This window comes from Paralichthys olivaceus, chromosome 11, assembly GCF_024713975.1.
Source record: "Paralichthys olivaceus isolate ysfri-2021 chromosome 11, ASM2471397v2, whole genome shotgun sequence".
NCBI classification, from domain to species: Eukaryota; Metazoa; Chordata; class Actinopteri; order Pleuronectiformes; family Paralichthyidae; genus Paralichthys; species Paralichthys olivaceus.
Window position 1 is genome coordinate 7,883,954 of NC_091103.1, and position 22,332 is coordinate 7,906,285.

At 42.0% G+C, this 22,332-nt stretch overlaps 1 protein-coding gene across 3 annotated transcripts in view; it reads right to left on the reverse strand.

Moving 5' to 3' along the window:
* The window catches only part of rap1gap2a (RAP1 GTPase activating protein 2a), an 80,545-nt gene that overhangs the window by 43,174 nt on the left and 15,039 nt on the right, over window positions 1-22,332 (reverse strand). The window lies entirely within an intron of this gene.

A 22,332-nucleotide genomic window follows, 5' to 3' on the forward strand; every position in this document is an offset into this window, starting at 1 on the left:
CGATCCTCTGTGGAGCCAAGCAGCCTCTCCTGTCACTTCACAGCTTCTCAAGTGGCTCCCAAACAAACAGATGCCAGTCTACTTAGTCACCTCTCTATGCAAGTCAGTCTATTACAGGACACACGCATGCACACTCACACACTCACACACACACACACACAAACAACAGTTATGTCTCCATGGCATCAGAAGATATTATCTGGACTTACATTAATTTTCTGTAGACTTACTCTTATTTTCCTACCATACCTACCACACACACACACACACACACACACATATATAAATACACACACACACACACGGACGTGTCTGTGTGATTAGCCTCATAGTAAACAAGAGTATACAGCGTGGCAGTTCCTAAAATAGGTCAAACTTTTATCCACAGGGCCACGTACTCGCCTGCACACACACACGTGCCCACCAAAACACCATGACCTTCACAACTGCTGCTGAGGAACCACTCCCCCCCCTCAATACACACAACACTCATGCGCACACACACACACACACACACACACACACACTCCCTCTTCCCACTTTCCTCTACAACAAAATCGAGCTCCACAGAATACCAGCAAAGGAGTGGAAGACAACTCACCCTAACACTCACATGTGCAATTTACTTTTTGTTGCTGACAATCTGTGTGTGTCTGTGTGTATACAGGACAAATATGTCAATGGTCCAAAGTGTCTACAGTTTATGGGAAAACAAAGTTCAGAAGATCTGGTTAATGTGCCATAAATAAGAGATTAACTCTGAAATGTCATGTTGTTATGGAAATCAAACAACGAGCCCTGAAAGTAAATAAAAGGAAATGTCATCGTTTGCTATCTCACATGAGGTCTCACCTTGATGTACTGGATGTGATGTGGGAACAAGATTCTCACGTGTGGAGCGTACAGTAAGGTTTAAAACATGGCATTGACTTTGATTATGTCTGGGGTAAATATGGACTGTAGCTCCATCTCTACACTGACTGTCTCCTTTTTATGGAATCCTCTGTGTGCTCTGGGTGTGTACACACAGTATTCAAATAATTTGTTTTACCTGCGATGATTTGAATGTATCTTTGTTGGACCAGACATCAGTATATTACTCCATTTGTTTCTTTGTTTGCTCTGACTGGTTCATCCTGATGTGTGACAGGTTTATTAAATATTCAGTTAGGTCTCATGTGCTGAAATTCTGTTTGTCACGTTGGCAGCAGGAAGAGATTCCTCCCTCAGTGTCCGTGAGATTTCCATTTGTTGTTATGGAATTAAACTTTCATTATATTACATTAACTAGAAGATAAAACATTTCAATATACCTCCAGATTTTTACTTGGATCTGCACAAAACTGCACACATTTGTAAATATCACCTCCATAAACATGTCAGATTTTTTTCCACCAAGATCCCTGAATCATCCTTTGATAAATCAAGGTCTTGGATGGCATAGGCAGTAAAACCTCAGCTCTGGAGAAACATTTATTTTCAGGGCAGAATTTACCAGAGTTACCAGCCTCATACAGTCTACTCTATAACATCTGGATGATAACACAGACACTAATAAGATGCTCAAACAGAGAGTGGAGCAAGATCTTCTCTAATCTGAACTGGCAGTGGATTTTGAAAGAAAGCAATCAAAAATGTGATTATCCCGAATTAATATGTTTTCACTCATCATGTTCTTTTGGGTTAATGAGCAATCCACAGCTAATCACCTGCATCAATCTATTCTAATCCTCTCATCCACGCCTATCTGCCATTTAGTCTCAGCTCGTATCACACCTCAGTTTTATCTGTGTGTGTGTGTGTGTGTGTGTGTGTGTGTTTGTGTGTTTGTGTGTGTGTGCACCCTCCTACCCTCTTCTGCAATTCCTGTTTCTGGATCCCAGCCAATTTTAGTTTTCGACTACACTCCCTCCACATGGCGGCACATAGCATTTACACAAGTGTACCATAAATATGCAGGTACATTCTCAAACAAACCTGGAGTGAAGGTTGAGCTGAGTGATTTATTCAGGTGTTTACAGTAAACATAAATCCATAAGAACACTCGGCACAGTCATTTATATAATCATGGGCTGTTCCTCTTTTTGTTCCACTCACATCTCAGTCAGTATAATTTCCCTCTGATGAGTGTGTGCGCAGTCGGCTCAGTGGCCTCCTGCAGCTACTCAATTAGAGATAAAGCACAAGAGTGGAATGTTGCATCAATATATGTAATGTCGAAGACGAGCATTACTGTATTTACTAAGAGGAGGTGGAGCAAAATAAATGACGAACCCCACAGCGAATTGATTTTACTAACAAAGTCTGTGTATTCAAAGCCTGATGCATCTTATTTTCTGTCACAGAGCTCCATCAATTAAAAGTTTCACAGACACGTCCCTTCATTGTCATGAGCATGGAAACTGTGATATATTTTGCATCAATCAACATACCCTGCTGTTATAAATACTCACAAAAGCATGTGTCTATAATTCACCACTGAAAATAGTCCCGGACAAATGGCTGCATAATAGTACAGTAACCACCTGGAAATGCCAGAATGTGACCCAGAAACTTTTCTTGTCTTTTAGTTTGTGGACAAAAAATGTGTACTTTCACATTGTTTTAAATGAGGTTTCCATTCTTTACTTTGTTTTCAATATACATTGATTCCCATATGTATGAGAGTTTCTGAGTGTTACTCGTCTGGGCTTGTCCAGCCATGGCAGCTAACTATCTATTCCCTCTGCATAAACTCATCATCTGACTGATAAGAGGATTTTCCCAGACCAACTTGACAGCTGTTTTAAAATGTAAAGGCTTCATGAATCACTGTTGAAACATATCAACAACAGAGCAGCAAAAATAAACCAGGGAAAGTGGTGGGTTATAACTCAGAGATATGTTCACTGCAGTGTGCTGCCTGCTCCTGTCACCGAAGGTAACAAAAGTGAGTTATTGCTCCAACACTACATTAGGGCAGGGAAATTGCTCCTATACAAGTATTGCACCCATAAAAAAAGTCCCACCCACCCATAGAGACAAGCATGCACACACATACAGGAGTATATCATGTCAAAATGGGACATGGGTGCTGCTTAGCTCAGCGAGCGCTCACAACCAGAATTGGCAGCTGTGGAATGACAAACTCTTTTTAAACCAAAAAACAAAAGAGAAATGTGTGAAAGAGGCAACCAGCTCCACCTCTTCATCTTCATCACCTTTCAGTGACCCCGTTATGATGAGGGGAATGGGGGCATTGACATCAAGCAGGCGAAAACGACGTCAGCAAAATGATCCTAAAGCACAAGCACCTGATTGGCCCACTACGGTGGGGGTCAGGGATTTCTACTGAGATGGATGAGGTGCGTCAGTGACATCATTTGAAGCCAGAAATGAAGCAGTACTAATCACGGACCGTGTTGCAGTATCAAGATCTCTTTGATACATGGGCTCGAACAATATGTCTCAGCTGTCAATCATGACGTTCCCCCCAGTTTTGAAAATCACATTAAAAATGAATTAAACATCAGCGCCAATCTAGGATAACTAGGAACTCGCACTTTCTTCAGAATATCTATCTATTGACATAATGGGGGCGCACGTGCACGCACAAAAAGGTCACCATCACGCGACAGATCCAGAGTGACAAATACACAGCACGAAGGAGCTGCATTACCTGCCACAGTTGCTGCTGAAACTATAAGGACTGCCTGAATGGTAAAACTTTATGGACCATAGCGGTAGTGATAAGTATGTGGTAGCGGCATGTAGCGCTGCAAATAGTCCGGCATACACCAAGTTAAGTTTCTCCAAGAAGGTTAAAGAATCTTTTGGTTCGTTTTGAAAAATGAACGTCGTCAATCTCTACATAGTCCATCGTTTTGTTTCTCTTTAAGCCACACTTGCACTATTGCACTCGCCCACTGAGAATATGGTGATGGTGACTCATCTGACCACTTTTTTCTGTATCTCTGCTTCTGGTTTTGCACCACTGAACCCTCAAATGTGCATTCATCTCTGTAAGGAGCAGTTTATGCACTGCAACCTTCTATAACATCCTTCTCTGCGTAATTATTAACAGATCTTTCTTGTTGACAGTCTGACCACGTCCTCCATTGATGTTCTGAAGAGTTGCTCGTACATATTGCACACAATCATGTCAAATCATCCTGGTCAGGAAACATGCACTGTTCTTCTGAACATATTTACTGTCTCATATGGGTCTAAATGTAAATGTCACTTCACTCACCAATTGAAACACCACCCAGCTGAATAATATTTAAGATTAAATCTCCTACCATCCAATCCACAACAATAAACCCTGTTTGAAAGTCACTTAGATCTTTGCCTCTGGCTATCTTGACACAAACTGCTCAGCATTTTGCCAGATGCTACAGAGCGTGACAAGATGTTAATTGCTTAATTGTACCATGCAGGGCAGCGGTGTGGAAGCATTTGCATTCATTATGTTTCTCCACTCAATTATTCAGGTTTGCTTTAATCAGTCACCTGTCAATATTTTCAGTGGTAGACTGACTAGCTAAAATTGTACAGAAACTAAATTAAACTCAGTGCCTCAGACGACTGGTTTTCTTTTTAGGACCTTTACGAAGATAAGGGTTTAGATGGTTTTGTTGGTTTTGGGAAGAATGTGAGAGTCAGAAAAGTCGTCACAGATAATGTTTCTGTAATGACTGCATTATTCTTATCATTAAGAAGGGCTAACATGCCTGACTGTGCCTTTCCCCCCATCTACAGCTTCTACAGTTTAGCTGCTCCATACGTCTGAGGAGAAGAGAGCGAGCTTCCAATTTCCTCCCCTGAGGTTTGCTGTCATTATGTTGTCTGAGGGTTTTCTGTTAGTGTTTTCATTTATCTTGGACAGCTAGAGGCCTGGTGCAAAATCATATGTTACATTGGACTATAATGATACAACAGAGCCATAGGTGGTTCGGAAAAATATTAATTCAGATACATGGGTGCAAGAACACAATTGACAAGTTCAGCAATAAAATGTCTTGGTTTTGATAATCCAGTATAGGATACACAGCCATCCAGTTCCTGTATATCAGTTCATGCTACTGCTTTGTGTTTTCACTAGGTAACCTTACACCAACTTTCCCTGCTGATGAGTTTTTCTTTTTTCTCGTCTTTCACTTTCGCAGAGTGCACGGGTCAAGAGAAGTGTTGATCAAGTGTGCATGATACATGAATTATGTTTTTAAGATAAAAAGGTGTCACACAATTGTCAAGACAGACATGTAAAGGTTCAGAGTATAGAATTTAGTGACATCAAGTTTCATGTTGCAGCTGAATACCCCTCATCTCCCCCTCCCCTTCCAAACATGAAAGACAATCTGTGGAAACCTTCAGTTGTCATAAAAACTCAAAAGTTTCATAGCCACAGTAAGATAAAGACCTTCCAACACATTCTGCTGTCTGATCAACAAGACATTGCTGCAGAATTAGTTAGACAGCTGTTTTTACAGCAGCAGTCCCCCATGGAGCTCACCAACAAAGAAAATCCATATTTGCTTTTATTATTTTTAACTGAAAGCATTTTTTAAGGTAGTGGAATCAAAAAGAGAGTTTTACTTTGCGTCTGTTGAAGTTTTAGGGTTCATATCCTGCCTCTTTTACTTTGAAATCCATCAATAATGATATGAATTTTAAATGAATGAAGGTTTTACTTCACCTTGACCTTTCAAGTCAACATGAGGAGAAAAGGTGGATACTAATTTAGTTTTCAGTGACAGATGAGGCTCCACTCCAGGCTTAATGTTGATATTAAACCGAGAAAGTAGCACGTACTGTTAAAGTCATCACCAATCTATCAACTGATTTCCGCTTTGAATTTTACTTCGTGCAGAACCTCCTGAATAAAGAAGTACCTCTGTGTACAAATGGAAGAAACATTGGGGCACAGTATCCCTGAAATGCAAATCACAATTTCAAATCACGTAAAATCAGAAAGAATTACGTCAAATCAAAAAACCCTCCACAGCAACTTTAACTTCCAAAGGTAAACATAGGTACCTGCTATTGATAAGGCTTGACACGGATTGGGGTGACGATAGTGACATGTTTCCTTTGTCATAGTATTTTCTTATTTGCTGCAGTATATTCATATCTGCAGTCGTGTTTTATGATTTTCTGTTGTTATTTGCACGTCAGGTCCACCGTACTGCTGAGCACTGTTGTATTGCTGCATCTACTATAAGTGTAATCCAGGACATCTGTTTTTCACCTGCCACTCGGTGACAGGCACTGAAATGTGGCATTTATCATACGCCGTCACCACGTCTCACCCATTACCTTGCATGCTCACTCTCTCACTCGTCTGTCTGTCCATCGGTCCGTCTGTCCGTCGGTCCGCCTGTCTGTCCCTCTCTGAGCCTTTTGTTCCTCTCAACTCATAATTAACTGTATTTGAGCCTGTTTGCTTTTCTCATCAACCTTCTCCTCTGCTCTCTGCCTCTTATCTTCCAACATTCTGTCGTTGAGTCGTGATGAATATTTGAACAGCCAGTCAAGTGAATGGACGGCAGTGCACTTATACCATTAGATTGTTGCCATCTTATTTATTTTGTCCCATAATGCAGCTCATTCTCTCAGCAACTGTAAACTCTTTCTTTCTCTTTCTTTATCCTACACAGGACAATGTTTGTGTGTGTGTGTGTGTGTGTGTGCCTATGGCTGTAGCCCATGGAGCCGGAGGCCGTGCTGAGTCGGCCAAACATGACACCATGTGTTTGTCAAGAGGCGACAGATGGAGAAGGAGGAGACGGACAGAATGTGTGATGGCCAACACACAAGCACACACACCCACACACACACACACACACACACACACAAACACACACACACACACACACACACACACACACACACACACACAAACACAGATCTAACCTTAAAGAGTGAGATTAGGTGACAGATAGAATATGAGCTCATTAAAACTCAGCTGTTGTTACCTGCTTCACACTGAGCCTGGACACAAATCTATGTTACTGTCTCTGTGCTTAATGCATGAGACCACGGACACATCAAACCAGCAATAAGGAGAAAAAACTGAACTGAGCTGCATTACAGTAGCAGCCTCTACTGTGCTGATGCTGGGTACATTATGTGACAGAGGAGGCTCTGCAGCAAGGCTTGATCTAGTATTGTTTTTACATTCTTCACTTTTTGTGTATACTACTGAGGAAAAAAAACACAAATGCCATCGAGGAGAGACTGTTCAAAAGTAATTAGGATTTTGTAAGAGTCATTACACCAACTAGTGTAGAGCCCTCCGGAGCATGCTAATGCTCTGGAGCTACTTCAGAATTATTCCTTGTCATTAGTAAGTTCTCCTCAAACAAAGTGAAGTTAGAACTTTCTATTTTCACTTTTCTTATTTATTTATTCAATAAATGTTGGCTATTTCAGACAATATTCATATGCAAGTTCACAACTTTTCTAAATGAAACCTCTGTGATTCAGCTCAATATAAAGAATGGCAGCAACCAAACAAACGTTGTGCTTTTACTTTGAAGATAACTTGCCAAACAGGAAGTCATTTTAAGAATGATGTTGATGAGATGGAGATCAGCACCAACTGCACCCATGTCGTTCATACATTGAACGTATTGTATATTGAAATCGCACAACTGTGTCATTGCACTTCCGACCTCTAATGATACACAAGTGTGAAGTTGTTTTCTGAGTTGACTTTGCATGTAAAAAATATCTGAAAGGAAATTTGACAATAAAGTTGAACTAGAGTGATACTCAACAGAGCGCATAACTCGCAGGAAGGACAGACAATCCCCTAAAAAATCAGTCAAGCTTCAACAACTTGCGCAAACTCATAGATATCAGTTCCCTAAATGTCTCTGACTTCGTTCAACAATTATTCACTGGGAAAACTCCAATGTTAAAGATTTTCTTAAAGAAATACCTGCATCAGTTCCTTTGTCTGGATCCTCACCAAAATGAATGGGTTCTACTTCAACTCTTTTCCCATCCTAACCCTAACCCACCAAGTTTTAAGAGAATATTTCAAGTAATTTTTGAGTAATCCCGTTAACAAACAGCAATGAAAACATTACCCTGAAAACATGTGACAAATCAACAATCAGGATCACCAGTGAAGAGGCAACAAAGGAAAAGGGAAGACTGATGAAAAGACTTTAATGTTTCTCAAACGAATACACAGTGGACCTGAGGGAGACTACAGCTCTGGGCAAAGCTAACAGGAATCCTAACTGTTAAACAAATAACACGTGGAGCAAACAAATGCCATATTCCCATCACCAGTTCCACAGTTTTCCACTTTCTGACATTTGTCTTGTAGTCTTTTCACACCATACACTTGAACATCACTCTTCAATGTTGTTCTGGCAGCCAGCTGCAGACATAGTGCCACCAACTGTTCACAGAAACACACATTAAATCACGTTTTCTTCGATTGACTTTCTGGCTAAAATTTGCTCTACATTAAAACTAAAATAAGCTACAGAGGCTTATTAATGGACTGTGAGTTTGATCACAGGTGTCATGTTTGAGTGGGAAACTGATGCAAAGGTTATTTATTCAAGTGTGTTGACAGAGCTTGAATTGGATTAGTTGGCTTTTTCCCATCACAGCGACTTCTTCTCCAAACATTTCTGTGGGCAGGCGACACAACGAGCAGAGTGATCAAACTATGAGAGATGAGTCACTGTGGACATGCAGTGCTGCAATATATGTGAACAATGTTTCTCATTGTCACTGCTGGAAGGACGGAGACAGGATGTTGTGGACGACTCCACTTTCCCATGAAGGTGCTTTCATGACAGTAGGTTAAAATGTTAAAATGTTCACTGACTGATAATGGGTGAACACAGAGGCAGGCACACACACACACATGCATGCTGGGCGACAAGTTGAGCTGCAATATGTTTGAAATGCACACACACACACACACAGACACAAACAGCACTAAACTTCCCCTTGGCCCAAGCTGTGAGAAATAAGGCTAATAAACTAAAGAGGAAATAGTGATAAAACTGTGTGTGTGTGTGTGTGTGTGTGTGCCAAGTGTGAGGCAGTGAACGGTCCTGTGAGATTTAGAGAAGAAGATAACAGGGCACTTTGAAGGGCCACACACACAAACACACACACACACACACACAGCCTATAGACGGCTATTACAAACTGCTCTCTTTTCCCCCAGAGTGTCCAAAGTGGTGTCTGATGGATGATCCATCAGCAGGACTATTGGTGTTTTGTCTGCAGACAGGCTGTGACACAGTCGACTCAGACCACAGGCCAAACCCCGACAGCATCAGGGAGAAAGTGTAGAGTTTACGATGGATAATGTTGCAAATCTGAGATTCATTCTAAGCTAATGGAATCTCCAAGTGACAAAGGTGATGATACAGTCACCACACGCACACAGGCCTGATGAAGCCATGCAACAATGGAATTTCACTGGGCTATTAATTTTTTCGGATCACTTACTTTTATCTTTAAAAGGATGTGATGAAGCTAGGATCAAACAACGGGCAAGTCAACATCCTGTCAAAGGAAATGAATGAACCAAATTCAAACGGGACCTTCACCAGTTTAAAAACTCTGATGCAGCACTTCTTCAAACTGTGCGGTGGACATCCTGAAGTCTGTCCTTTTTTTTGGTTAATAAGTAAATGAACCAGTTCATCATCGCTTGATGTGGATTCCATCTTTCGTTTCCTGAGGTGCAGTGCCCGTTCTACACCTGCGTGTTTGTAATGGCCTGTTTGCTTGGTGGTGATGCTGCTTGCAGCTTTCTTTCTGAAACTGTAAATGTGATAAAGACCAACTGCTGGACTCAGTCTGCTACTGAGCACCATTAGCTGTGTATTCCGATGTCATTAAAGGTGAATGTGTCATATGTCCATATTTTAAAAAGGCCCTTAACAAAAGTGTAAGACAGTATCTAGATAGATTTAATCACTAAATCGTGTTTTGCTTAATGTGAATATACAGGAGCGTCAAAATTCACCTCTAATCAATCAACCTTTAATCAGTTACACCTACGATTGTTTTCATCTTATTTAAATTTACATTGCTGCTGACTTAGCATAGACAACGTTTTCAACCAATATGTTCAAAGGCTTTAGAGGAGATTTCTTTTTGTGTGACAAAAACAACCAAACAGACTAATGTCAACTTGACCCTGAGCCCCACGCCTCATCATGCAGCGACACATCTCGTCAATCACTGGTTCGACGTCACTGTATCAGTAACAGCTGCAAAGTGAAATGCCAGCCTGCACCTGTCGGCTTTTATAAAAATCTGAGGTGGAGGAAATGGAAGGAGTTAGGCAGGAGGGAGAGGATGTGTTCCCATCCATCCTTCTATCCATCCCTTTTCAAGACCACTTATTCCCCTCAGGGTCACTGGGGCTGGAGGTCATCAGTCTAACATGGGAGCTTTTACAGATTATTAGAGACTGTCAGCGCCAGATGCCAGTTATTGATTACAGGTGGGTTTGCTAGGAGCAATTACACGTCTGCAGGTCCTGAGTCCCATGTATGGCAAGATGGCCAACTTTCCTCAAACACGAAGAAACGTAGATCATCTTTAAAAAAGGGGGAGGAATTTATAAGAGACAAGGCCGATACAAATTCCAACGGACCAGGGACAAGGACAAAGATAGTCAAGTTAAAACACAGGAAAAGGAGGAAAATTAGAAATGACTGAGGGAGGAAGTGAGTGGTGACAGGCGAGAATTCCTGCAAATATGAGACCCGAGCGATGCAGGGCGATGATGAATAGGAGATAGATCCGTTCCTTTTGTGAGAACTGATTACAGCGTCAAGTCACAGACAGCCCTCTGATAATCACCAGGCTCCCCGGCCCAGAATGCCCCCCCCCCCCCCCCATCTTTTTAACGGCGACAGAAATGTCAGCGGACAATTATTTTCACACGCTCCAGGCTATTAAGAGCATGATTGTTTATCTGTGCTTGTGATGTGCTGGAAATTGGGCTCTGGATGATATTTTACCTTGGACACACGCACACACACACAGTCAAATATGTCTACCCTAGAGTTTTGTAATTTTTGTCTGGCGGCTGGAATAACAAATGGGTTTCTGACACGTATAAAAACAGAAGACAAATGAAGCTTTACGTCAGGGCCACACTGGCTGAATGTGCAGCGTGTGATGGCTGCGTCACTGATCTGCTGCGTCTGACGCGTGTCTGCTGCGGAGCTACTGCAGTTTTAATGCTTTGTCGAATATTTCTGAAGACATATCTGTCAATTATGTCACAAACGTAAATGCAAGCACTCCTGCGTTTCTGTTGACTGATTCCATTCATTAAAAAAAAAATGATGTATAGTACTGGTAAATAGGTCTACTTTTGAAATACAGCGATCATACAAGAAACCTCACAAGGGATGTAGTTATATTAAAAGTTTACGTAAAAAAATGTTGGACCACTCATCAAGGATAAAAACAAAATGTTGATGTATAGTGACATCATACTACCAATTCTGTTATTTATGGCCATTTTCAACTGGTCACCATTAACTTCAGTTTTATTGGATTTTGATGCAACGCTGTTTACCCCTGAAACTCCAAACTCCATCGGCATATTGGAGAGTAGATGACTGAATTTTCATTTTCGGGTGGTATCCCTTTAATGCCACATGACCACTAGCTGAACCCCATACTGCAAACACTACTCCAGTAATAGCTTAGCAGCCATGACTTGGCACAGCAAGCCCATCATCATTCTCAACATGTTGAAGCAGTGAGTATGTGGCTCTAGTTGTGAAACTCCATATTAGGGTGATGTCCTTTTTGGAAAGCCAAACCACTGGAGCAACGGTGCAAGAAATGAATGTGTAAAGCTGGATCACAAGTGAGGACTCGTCATTTATTCCCAGTTTATTTATTCCCAACGTTTGACGGGCATATTTATTTTCTATCAATCATTTTACACAAGTAGATGTCATTTTTCAAAATGCTGCATGTCTCACTCTACATTCAGATTGTCATCTTCCGCAGCATGTAATTTGATTCTGTAGTGACGGGGGGTTAAATTGCCATGATCTATCAACACAAGCCATTACCATTTCAGCTGTTAGTGACAACATACAGGCCGAACAGGCGAGGACAGGGTGAGGCAGGATCTGCAGGTTTCTCACAGTGAGATGAATTATTCCTGTGACAGAAAATTGGGTTTGAGCTCAGCGCTGCTGGAGCGAGACAGGGCCTTGTTCTTTGGCTGTGATGTATATCTGATGGACGCACTGAGAGAAGAAGTGTGTGTTTATTTATGTGTGCATATAAGAGCTGAACAGGAGCCAGATGCAGCTGTAATATAGATTTTACCCTTAAGTCCATTAATGCCTGGGAATAGAAGCAGACTGAGCCAATAAGGAAAGTGATCTCAGACAAAGACTCAGAGAGACAAAGAGAGAAACAACAGATAGTTTAACAGAAACTTTAAAAATGGCTCCTGAATCAGAGAATGGAAGGATGAACAGAACATCAGCTTCCATGCGTGCTCCCCCATCTGTCAACAAATGTGACCCTGTGACCCCACAGAGTCACAGAGAAAGCTGCCTCGCTCTCTCTCTCCCTCACACACACACACACACACACACACACACGCACACACGCTTTTACCCACAGAGGTCAAACTTTACGAGAGAGAGAGAGAGATTTCCTTTCATAGCCCCCAGTGCCTTCTCTCACCCTCTTTGTCGTCACTCCTCTGCCTTCCTCCTCTCCCTCTTGGCTCAGTTCTCCCCAAGAGAGCCTCCATCTCTTTTTCTCACCCCCTCTCTTAGTCTCTCTCTCCCATCCTAAACCTCTTATCTCTTTTGAGATGTTAAGAGCATCTCTGACATACGGCGTGGACAGCAGTGCCGGTTTGTCTAAAGACGAGAATCCATTATTGTGTCCATGCCCTCTTCCACTATCACCCTTGATAGATTATTTCTCTCCTCTGAACCATGCAAAGTCACTCTCTCCATCCTGTCACTCATTCCTGCTACAGCACCACCCTCTTTTCTTTCAAGGACACTGGCTGTAATTTGCCGCTAGCTTATGTCAAGTGTTTGTGTGCAAAACAGAAGAAATCGTGGGGCACAACTTTCAACATCCTCCTATGTGGTTTCCAACGGCAACACTGCCAGGCCTAGTTCATTTTGACAGACTTCTAGAAACATGACAGAAATTGACGCGATGGAGAAAATATGCACAACACAAGCAGTTGTTACTGTCATCATTACTCATGAGATCATGATATATGATATATATGATTAACCAATAAAAACAACACAGCTGCACTGACTGATTTCATTTGACCTAGGTCTGCAACGATTCTTCAACGAGAACCGAAATCGTGGTCCAAACGTCCACGGTTCTGGTTCACGATATATGAAGATGGAGCCGCGACATGGCAATCCAATCCCACACGCCGCTCTGTTACAGAGACACATTATTCTTTCATATATATATATTCAAAAAGTCTAAAATGAAGCTCGTCAATCATCTGGTTGATACTATGGGTACTGCGGGGGTATTGTATTTTCATTGTGACTAGAGCCAGACTGATATGAATTTTTGGGGCCGATACAGATAATAGGGAGCAAAAAATTCCCAATACTCATGAAATGTAAACATATGCTAACCTTTTTCTGAATTGTTTTCTTCTGTAGAATAAGTTTTCATATTGGAATACATCTACAAACATAAACCAACACCGATATGTCTGTGAAAGGTTAATATCAGACAATAAAACCTGTCAACTGGTACATCCGTCTCTGTATGTGACATCAGAATTTGCATAATGCAACCTAGTCACACTAGTCTAACAAGCACCTTAACAAAGAAGGCGGAGGCTGATTTTTTCTACGCTCACTGGAAACCGTTGACCAAAGAGAGACAGCTGGCCAATCAGAGCAGACTGTGCTTTGTTAGGAGGAGGGTCTAAAAGAGACGGGCGATAAATCCAAGTGTTTCAGACAGAGGCTGAAAAGAGGAGCTGCAGTGACGTGTTTTGTAAACAATAGAGTATATAAACCATTTCAAATTAAAATAATGAACCTATATATGAGTGATATCAGTCCTTTAAGCATGAGGTTACTTAGAGAAGTGTAAAGAATAGCACAGTAACAGTAATGCTTCATTGAACCACCTGACTGTGATGTGAGATGATCATGAAGTGTTTGAGTAACAGGCCCACATGTTGTACAAAGTGGTCAGATGTGTATTTTGCAGTGTTAACATGGATCTTTAGGATCAGTTTGCAGGTTTGTGGAACAGTTCTCTGGATATCTTTACTCTCAGAGAAAGTCTGTGAGGGTGTCAGAGGAGAGGAAAGTGACAGAAGAAGAGCAGGTACATCCTTGGATCCATTCAACTCATATCTGTCTCACCTCCTGGGTGAGTGGGCATTCATGAATGCAGAGCGGAGCGTGTGCCTGCTCTCTACCTGTTCACCAGCCTGTCACTCAGGGAGCGTCTAAATAGGTGAGGGTCTGTTTTATGAGCCCTTAACAGGCAGCACTCAGGCCAGATGGTGCGCTTATCAGCTACTCATATGTGTGTGTGTGTGTGTGTGTGTGTGTGTGTGTGTGTGTGTGTGTGTGTGTGTGTGTGTGTGAGTGTGTGTGTGTGTGTGTGTGTGTGTGTGTGTGAGGGGGGGGGGGGACCAGGGAAAGCAAGAAGTTAATATTTGTCAAAAGCAAAGAGGCAGCTGGTTGTCTGGGGGACTTTAGAGTAACAAGACAGTAATAAGCTGAGCACACACGGTAACACTGGTGGTAACACATGTCGTATTTTGTACACTGAGGGAAATATGCAGATATTTTTCTGTAGTGTTTTTCTGTTAGTTGGGTACTTGACCACCGATAAACAGACAGACTGTCAGTGTTCAGAATCATTTTCATCTGTTGTTACACACATTCTGGGAAACTGCTTGTTAGCTTTCTGCAGAGATATAAACAAAGATAATTTTAACTTCGTAAAATATTTAATGAACGTGTTTGGTTTTCCTTTTATTTTCATATTTTAAGCCTGTTAAGCACTTTGGTCAAATGTGGCTGAGGTACCAATTTTCATGGTAAGTTTGGAAGGAAACTATTGAGATAAAGTTAGGATTGCATCCTCCTTCTTTATTTAGTGTATCCCTGTGACCTGAATCAGTGCTATTTAATTGATAACAAAATTTTATTCAATGCTACTTACACTTATCATTTGCTCTCATCAAAATCATAAGGCCTCCATTATCCCCCGCCTGTATTTGTTACATCAGTGACAACCACCCGACCTTTCATGGAAATCTCTTCTAAAGACATCTGCAGGCGCTGTGTTATTCATTTGAATAAAAAGCATGTAAATGTATGAATGAAACAAAACCTCTCCACAGACAGGTCATGTGATGCTTTGCTACCATGTTCTTTATCCTCCTTTGCATGGACAAACACACACACGCAATCTTCTCATCCAGGGGGGGAACGCACTGTGGTCACTATAGGCAACCAATAGCCCTGCGAGCCCGATTATCTTTGCGCTGGTCATGTTTTCATGCACTGGCAATGAAGTCTGGCTGCGGTGTGAGATAACCAGGGCATTTCATCATGGTAATGAACCATATTGGACCATCCCTTAGGTGATCATCAGTTCCCGCTGCCATGGAAACAGCCTTGGCTCCCTATAGGCCACTACCTACAGTACTATGGCTGAAAAACACACAGTGCATCTGCCTTTCAGTGGTAACCTATAAACAAGACATGCACAGGGGTTTAGGAGGTTTATGTGAGCTGCCAGATGGATGCTGGATGCACTATTGTTTTTTTGTGTAGCAGAAGCAAATTATGTGCGGTTAAGATACAGGATGAATAAAAATAAATAAGACATGACACAAGCCTCTGATGTTCATCAACCTCTTCTCTGAGTGAATCAGAGTGCATCCTCTCTCGATTGGTTCAACAGTCCTGTGTGTGGATTGTTTTCTAGCTTCAACAGGTGCACATGTTAACAGGTGGGTCTGAGCTTGACACTAAAATACAGCAATAACTCCCCCTAGTGATCATTCGACTTCACTTCACCTTCTCTCATTCTCTGAGGGCACTTTGCTGCAAACACATGTACTCAGCTCCCTCCAGTGGTCGTAGGAGAAACAGCTGCAAATGTGTTGATATCCCCGCAGGAAAATAGTGCAAGAAAATTATGAAAACTAAAACAAAGATTTGAATCCAAATAATCCAGGGAAAGATGATTGGATCATTGGTGGGAGAGGAATAAAAAGTGTCATGTATAAAAAAAACAAACAACCATAAATTGAATTGTTTATGATTCGCAAGTCTAAAATTTGTCGTGTAAGAGAAGAGGAAGGGTAGCATCCTCCCCTGAGCTCATGAGGATGGGTGGAGTTTGACCACTTCCCACCTCTGACTCATACAAGTATCTCTGTAACATTGCCTTCTTGGTTTCTCTACCTTTCTCTCTCTCAAACACACAGACTCATACAGCCAACCAGAGGCATATACAAACAAATATACACACAAGGCCAAGTTGCATTTCCTAAAAAGTTTAACTGAAATTGCGTCGAACCACATCGCTGAGTTTGCGTGTGTTTGTTTTACGCTGAACCCTGGTTTCCAAATAAACCAAACCGAGGGAAGTTGTGTGGTGTGATGAAAACCCATCTGTCCTCTACTCCTGCTGTATTCTCTCCTCTCTCTCTCAGTGCCTGCAGACAAGTAAGGTTAAAGACCGTTTCTGTGTACACTGCATCCCAAACTTCCTCCAATAAGCAAAACACAATAAGGCTGACAGCTCATTAAGGCTGCACACACACTCCCCCCACCCCCACCCGTGCTACAGAGCCTTGTGCTTTAATAAGCCATCAACTAAAGTCAATATGATACCAGCGGACGATTAGTCTTGTGTTTGTTCGTTGCTCACAACTCACCATCGTTCCCTGCTGTATAGAAGGGGAGAAGAGATAGAGTAAATGCCAAGCTCCAGAAATAGCAGCGGCAGCCCATTTGTTATTTTCCATGATGCTGGCAGACAGATAACATTTACACCTGCCCCCCCACTAAAAAAAACGGAGGCTAGACAGCGATAATGGCAGGGGACTTTCTAAGAAGAAGATGCCTCCTCTTATCATGCTCTTCTACTTCGCTTTTATATTTTCTGTCGCTCCTCCTGCCCGTCAGTCCACATAACAATTCAATTCAATTAGAACTTATTTAACACTTCTCTTGTAGGCTATGTATAAAGGAACACAGTCACAATGAAAGAGTACAGACGATGATGCAGGCCTAACTAGAATGGCCCACTAGAGTTTATATCTCCACCAAGGCCCAACAGTGCCCTCATGAAAACTCATCTTATTTGCATCTTTACCAATTTACACACACTCATAAATTTCATTCCTGGATCCGGACCAAATTTTAGTGAATTCCTTGCTTATGCATACTGCATCCTTCCACCGAGTTCTGTGGTAATCCTTCAAGTAGTTTTTGCGTAATCCTGTTGAGCCCGATGAAAACATAATCTCCTCGTCTGAGGTAAAACGATGATAGGTAATTTAAATTCTAAATTAGACTACAAATCAGCAGCATCCAGAAACACGTGTTCTGACTGCATCTCTATTCTTCAAAAGCAGAGAGGAACGCCGCAGGTGGGCGTGGATCCACATCACAGAGCGACGAGAGAAAGGTCTGAGAGGACGACGCTCTCAGATGTAAGCAGCTGTTGTGTTTGAGCCGAGCAGAGAGACATGAGAAGCAGAAGCAGATGACATCAGGGAGAGGGGAGAACAGGAGACGGAAATAATGTGTGACAAGTATCATCATCCAATTAACAGCAGAAAGCTGCAGACTCTCTGGTGCACACATGCATGTTAAGAACAGCAGGGAGGAAGTGGCAGGCAGCCGGATTCAAAATCCAGCCTGTAAAACAATCTGGGGTTGAGTCTGAGAAATGAAACACTTGAGTTATTTGTTTTGGTGAATACATTGGAGGAGGTCAGTGGTGGAGACGAGCAGCCGGACAAAGTGACACAGAGGTGTGATGGTTTTCCTTTCAGAACCTCACTGTTATAGCCACGTCCCCTGTATCCTGCTCGTATGGAACAAAGCAATCATCTGATCTGTATCAGACGCTGATGAACAGTTCTGACTGAAGAGCTGCATGATTGAAGCCATCAAATATCCTGGAGATGCAACTCCCCAACACTGTTATTACCATCTGCTCTACACTCCATCTGTTCAATTTGGTTTTCTTATTGTCCACTTTACTTATCTCTTTTTTCTCTTTAAAGGAAACAAATACACTGAGAGACATGAGAGACAGACTCTGAAGATGGCACCTTCATACAGTGCATCTATGTAGAGCACTTATCATACATCAATCATACACTGCCGGCACAGCCCTCAGGGGTAATCCAGGGTTCAGTATCTGCTAAGATCGTAGTTTACAGCCCCAAAGTTTGTAACAGAGCGTCAGATCTCAGCCATCAAGTCTCAGGATCAAGTGGTGAAAATGTGTGTTTGTGGAAGTTAATCATCATGTCTACTATTCGGAAACTACGACATCTATTCATTTGCTTTTTTTACATCTCTATTACCTCTGTAAAAACAACAACATGAGTTAACAGTACCTCAGTGGGGAAAAAAACATTCAGTTAACATCTGATGACAACGTAGGAACTGATTCAAGAAGAAGATTAACGGACTAACTCATGCACCTAAAGTAGAAAGAAAAATACACACGAGACAGGCAGCGGTCACTCACCACAGTCTACGGGGCATCGTCACAGTAGAATAAGAAGCAGGTGCAGCTTCTCCTCCGCTTCCTGTGTGTTTCATACCCCTCTCCTCTATTATAGCCTGATAATGCATTTATAATATTCATTCAGCCTCACCACCACTTCAAGACAAATCAGATGCACACACACACAGGTTTGATTATACTGTTATTAATGAGGAGTTGTTTGTATCTCTTTGTAGTAACCGAGCAGAGGAGAGACACAGGGCCACTCTGGATTAATGATGGAGGAGAGAGAGGAGAAGAGGAGGAGGAGGATGAGGAGGAGGAAGGTGAAGCAAGGGAGGAATTAAAAAGTTCAGGGCAGAAAGGACAGAACCAGGAGAAGAGAGAATAAAAAAAACAACACTTTGTGAACCATCCATCCATCTGATGTTTGTGTTCCCTTCAGCTCTTCACATTTCCCTCTTTTTGTCACTCCTTCTGCTGTGGCTGTTTTCCCCTTGGATCATCCTCATTTCATTGCAGGAGTTTAGCAGACAAACGATTTATCAACAGCTAAAGCTATACACTGACAACATTTGATACAAATGAAGAGTAAGTGGTTTGTGCAGGTGGAGCAACAAAGGTAAAAATATCTGTTTTCCCCTTCTTGTCTTGTTTCTGTGCCGCACTTGTTGCATTTCACACATTCAATCTAAAGATGGACGTCATGATAGCTCCGCTGAAGTGAAGCCAAACAATCTCGATCGCAGTCACAGAAAGAGCACACAACCTCCACACAGAAACACCATGCCACCCCTAAGGCGACATACAAATCTTTTGGACGTCTATCAGGCAGTCAAGCAACAGATGTACCTCACATTAAACAGCAGCGTAAGAGCAGAGGAGGATGCAGCAGTTACTTGTAACTGAAGGATGAAGGCAACGAGGTGCATGTGAAGGTAAAGCAGGTGAGGAAGACTCATCTGATGTTACTGTGGCAGCAGATGAGTAAGAATGTGAGAACCAGCTCACAGTGATGAGGAAGAGGGATCTTCAGATGGTTAATCTGGCTCAAATGGGTTTGTTCACAAGGCATTTATGAAAACAAGTATTTTCAAGGCAGGGCTTTACATCTGGTGATTTGTAATTCGTTAAAAAATGCACTAATTCCCAATAACACCCATGTGAGGAGGAGGAGACGGTCCAACCATATAAACAGGAAGACTGAAAAGAGGACAGACACTGATGACACACCCTACAGATCTCTGCCTCTCTTTTTCTTTAATCTCTGTTGATTTGATTACACCTGGATTCAACACACACACACACACACACACACACAAGCGAAAACATAAGTGCATGCTATTCGGCATTCGGGCCGAGGAGCAGCTCAAGCAGGAGTCACGACACACTCATTCATATTCAGAGCCACTCAAGAGTAGACAGTCTAATGACACCAAGGGCAGTGAGAGAGACACACTGAGGGTGTGTGTGTGTGTGAATAACACTGCAGGTGTTGTGTCCTACTTTACAATGAAATTGAATATTATTTCACAGTCGAGGCTTCATTTCTGAAACACAGCTGTTTATGCACATTCATGTTATGAAAGAATTTTGATTTTACCGAAAAAAGTTCACTGGCAAAATTTCTCTAAGCTAGTTGTAAGTGCACATGCAGCAAATAGCGCAGTACACACCAAGTTAGAAATCTCCTATATTATTATGAGAAGTGTAAAATATGTTCTTTAAGAAACTGTGGCGGGACAAATTAGAATATGGCGAGCCACCACAGTTGGACACTTAATGGGAAACACTGTGGTTTCCAGACACAGAAGTAAATGTACTGTATTTAAAATGTGCTTCTCTTATCGTATTGACCAGTCACATTCATACAGCACGGCTTCACTCAGCTTTTTTATTCGATCACATTCAATCACTGTCGGCACAGCCATCAGGAGCGATTTGGGGTTCAATATTTTGAGTGGGGAGGAGGCAGGGATCAAACAACCAACCTTCTGGTTAGTGGGCGACCCGCTCTACCTCCTGAGAAACAGATAAAAATTATTTCACTGCACTGTCAAAGTTTTTACTAGTTTTAAAACAAAATGACCTGATAAGACTAAACGTGAGTGTGACTCTCTCCGGAATCGAGATGCTGTAAATCAGTTTCAGTTGTGTGCCTGTGTGTATATGCTCAGACTGACGGGTTTGGAGTGTGTTGATACAGATTTAATATAAACTGGCACACTGAAAAACACACACACGCAGAGGCCCTTCACCTCTCATCACTACGGCAACCTCCATTCGTGGACTTGGCCGGTGGTTTGTTTCAACAAAAGCAAGCTTGTCACACACAAAACCCTGAAGGAGTATCGAATGAGGCAGGTACATGGTCCAGCAAATGATATCTGCTCTGCACTCGCATCCAGAATCAATTTCACCAAATAGCTGTTATATGTATGTTTTACAAATGTAAGTCATTTCAACATGCCAACTGTTCTCCATTAAAAGCCATAAAACATAAAAGAGACCAAAACCCAGATGGACAAAGTGAGAGTGAACAATGGCATCAGTTCAGCACAATCCAAACACACAACAAATGAGACATAACCTGATGAATATGGAAGAAAACTATACTGAAAGTGTATTAATGGGCCCAAATACACTGCGGAGCAACTACGGCATATGGAGGAGGAAGATGCTGCCATTGCTGAGAGTGAAGCTGCCCCAGGCCGTGAGGAGAGTGGTGCAGAGCTGCTTCATACCGGGGACAACTGGTGGTGCCGCTGTGAGAGAGAGAATCCCCCTACAGGAAGATTTCAAATATGTTCAAGGCTTTGTAGGGCACCTTGACCTTTGACCTCCAAAATCTAATATTTATTACAGTTAATATTTGAGTCTTAGTGAACATTTAAATTAGAAGAAATGATTTAGATATATTGCCTCCAGCCACTGACTGTCACCAGCACATGGGCATGAGAAGTTACACAAGAGGCTAAATTATGTAAAATATGCAGCAGCCACAGTGCATCAAAAGATTATGGAGAATTGTTATGTAATTTAATTAAGCTTACTTTTACATTAACAGTCCTTCTGGGGACGTTCGTCCTCTGCATTTGAGCCATCCTCACTAATTTGGAGCAGTGACATCACAACATCACTTCTCCAGCTCTGAGGTCTCGATCCACAGCAAAAGCAGAAATACTACAAATGCTGAGCGTGTGAATCAGCGGCCGAGAGAGAAAACCAGAACAACCAGAAGGTAACACACAACAGGAAACAAAAGTCTCGATTTGGCTCTTGTGGGATTTGAACTAGCGAGTTCCTCTTTTCTTCTATCGTCAGTGAATCAGTTAAGATGTGAGATCTGACAGGGCTGCAGACGGTCTGAAATGAGGTAGCATTGTTCGACACCATTGTTCAGCCCACCACTGCCGACTTGAACAAGATGTCAAAGCAGAAAACAGACTTTCCAGACACAGACGTGGGTTTCACTAGGGACAAAGGGTTTGTTTTTGGTTTCAGGAGGAGAAGGAATACAATAAAGTCTGTGGATGCTATTTATACACATACATATATACTAACCTTGAAAACAGGAAAACACAAAATGCATGT